Here is a 2,675-nt window from a genome sequence, read left to right as displayed (position 1 = left end):
TTTATTAGTCACATGCCTGCTGTCTTATAATTTCACGTGTTACGTGGCGCCATCGGGCAAAAAATCTTGTTCCACATCCACCTACCACGGCTTTGAGTGACGCTGGCTAACACTTCCAGGACTATACCTCGTAAACGTGCATACCCAAGTTAGTGGACTAATTGATAGCCGTCGCCGTAGCACAATAGGTAGAGCAACGCGCGCGTAATGCCAAGGTTGTGGGTTTGGCACCCATCGGTGGCACGCTAACTTTTCGTCCACTTTTATTTCCCTCTTCTTTAATATTTTATACATTTCAATTGCAACCACAGGAATTTTTTTCTTGACTGCATTGTCTGTTGGCTTTACATGATCATAATTAACAAAAATTGAGCCCCTCGGTATCCCTTCTTGTCTTGTGCTTTTCTGTATCTTTGCCTCGCCCTTCCTCAGGGCAGGGTAGCCAGCTTAATCTTCCGGCTAGCCTCCCTGCCTTTCGCATCTCATTTATCGCTCTCTCTCTCTTTCTTTTTATTTCTGAACAAAGTAAGGAAGGAAGGAAGGAAAAAGTGGAGAAGGAAAGGAAGGGAGGTTCACCAGTTTAGCTCAACGGGTTTGCTGCCCTACACATGGGAGCGGGATGGGGTGATGAAAGATGGGGAGGAGAAAGCAAAATGTAAAAGATACATTGAGTCTGTTTCACAAGGTGCGAGGCTCATGGCCTATTTAGGCAAAATATCGTATGTATCTATTGCCGTTCACAGGTGGACACCCGGTTATTTATGGGTCTTAAGGCTGAGTGACGACCGAGAAACAGCTGAAAGGTAGTCGTATTATTGGCACTGTGACCATGACAGTATTCGAACAAAGGAACTGCGCGTCGCTAGGTATACGAAGGGTGACGGAATTCGTCGAAGGAGCTAACTGTAGTACAATACAGTACCCCATAGCGTGTTAAATAGGTTCAAATGCGGCGGGACTGGCTAAATGAAGGATCTCATCAGATCTGTCACGACTATAAATTTATAGGTTCTCTAAAGGTTAAGAACCTTTATTGAGGGACTGGAAACTACTAAACAAAATTTGCCTTTTACATGGTCCAGCAGCACTCATTGAGAATAGGCACTTCTTGCGTGAGTATTTCTCTCTATTGACTCCAGTAAGGTTGCTTATCTTTAGGTAAGAACGCAAACGAGTATTCGAGAATTTCTAACGGTGAGCTCCCGAAATGAATACGAATATAATAGCTTTCCTATTTGATTTGTATTCAACACTTCTGGTATTCATACACTCATCATTATTTTAGTTATTTTTGCAAGCCTGGGTTTCTACATTTTTATAAAGCGGAGTTTGTTTAATATCTCACATCATTATGAACAAGGAACAGCATGAAAATTTCTGCAATGTACATGTACGTCTTCGCTGCGGCGTTCGCTCCCGATGACGAACCTGACTCTTGAAGATAATGCTGTCCCTAAGACGTAGCGCATGTACCGAATATGAGAATATGAATAACTATTTTTATGGTTTGATTTCTCTCCATTGATTTAATTGACATGCCCCCTAACACATTAGCTGCACCTTAATAAAGTAGATAAAATACCTTTTGTTAATTTCATCGCACATTTCTGTCGTGTATGCTTAATTTTACTTTAGTTGTCATAGCTCATGATCCACATGGTTCACAAGGCGCACCCATCACTGCAGTGGTGTTCCTACAGTGTTCAATGGAGCTTGACAATAACGTCTTTGAAGATCGTCTGCATTGAGGTGTAAATTGTTATCTGTGGAAGAGCGAATGGATATTTATTTAGCTTAGAGTGCAGCAATGAACTCTATTACGGCTGACGGAAACTAACTGTATTCTATTAAGTCGGCGCGTTGCGTGTAATAGATAGCTCGCAGTGGCGAACCTACGTGGCGGTAACGTGTAACGGTAACGTGTACAATGTAGACCCACGTTTTTCCGCGATATCAATGTTCTGTGCATTAACCTTTGTTAGCCCAAGCCTTCCCTTTTGTTAAGTATTTTATGTTTACACTGAACAATGTGTCTTTGTTGACTTGGTCTTGGTAGCTGCAAAGCGTTATTTGTAGCACCTTTACTACGCCGATGACAAGGCAAAAAGTGCAGGGAACAGGTGAGATAATATAGCACAATGTTAGTTTATCTCTTGGGCATATATTCGCGCGAGAAGTTCGGGATGTTGATGTGAAGAGAGAGAAAACAAGGAGAGGACACGTAGTGAGGTCTTCCAGACGAGCGCCCGGTTTGCTACCCTATACACTGCCTGCCCGCCTACTAACATTAAAATCATAAGACTAAAGTATCAGGGACGAATGTTCGGCATATCATTGGTATGGACACTGAATATCCGCTGGACATGCAATACGTGAAACAAACTGAACAGCGAGGGAAGCACTTGTAGAACTGCATATGCTTTCGTTCATGTAAAAATAACTATCATTTGTACCTATTGCAGTGCTATATAGCCACTGGAACGAGCTAAAGTACCTGTCGCAAAAATAAAGATGACTCAAGCTGATACAGCCACATAAAACGCTGAACAAAGGGAGAAAAGATTTCTCCATCTCAGAAATGTCACTCCGCTACGACCACAACTGTGGAAACCGCAATTTAGAATGCAAGCCCTGGAATTTCAAACACATGTGCGTGAGAGTATTTTCACACGCAA

Source organism: Dermacentor variabilis, chromosome 5 (genome assembly GCF_050947875.1).
Source record: "Dermacentor variabilis isolate Ectoservices chromosome 5, ASM5094787v1, whole genome shotgun sequence".
NCBI lineage: Eukaryota > Metazoa > Arthropoda > Arachnida > Ixodida > Ixodidae > Dermacentor > Dermacentor variabilis.
This window is presented reverse-complemented; position numbering follows the sequence as displayed.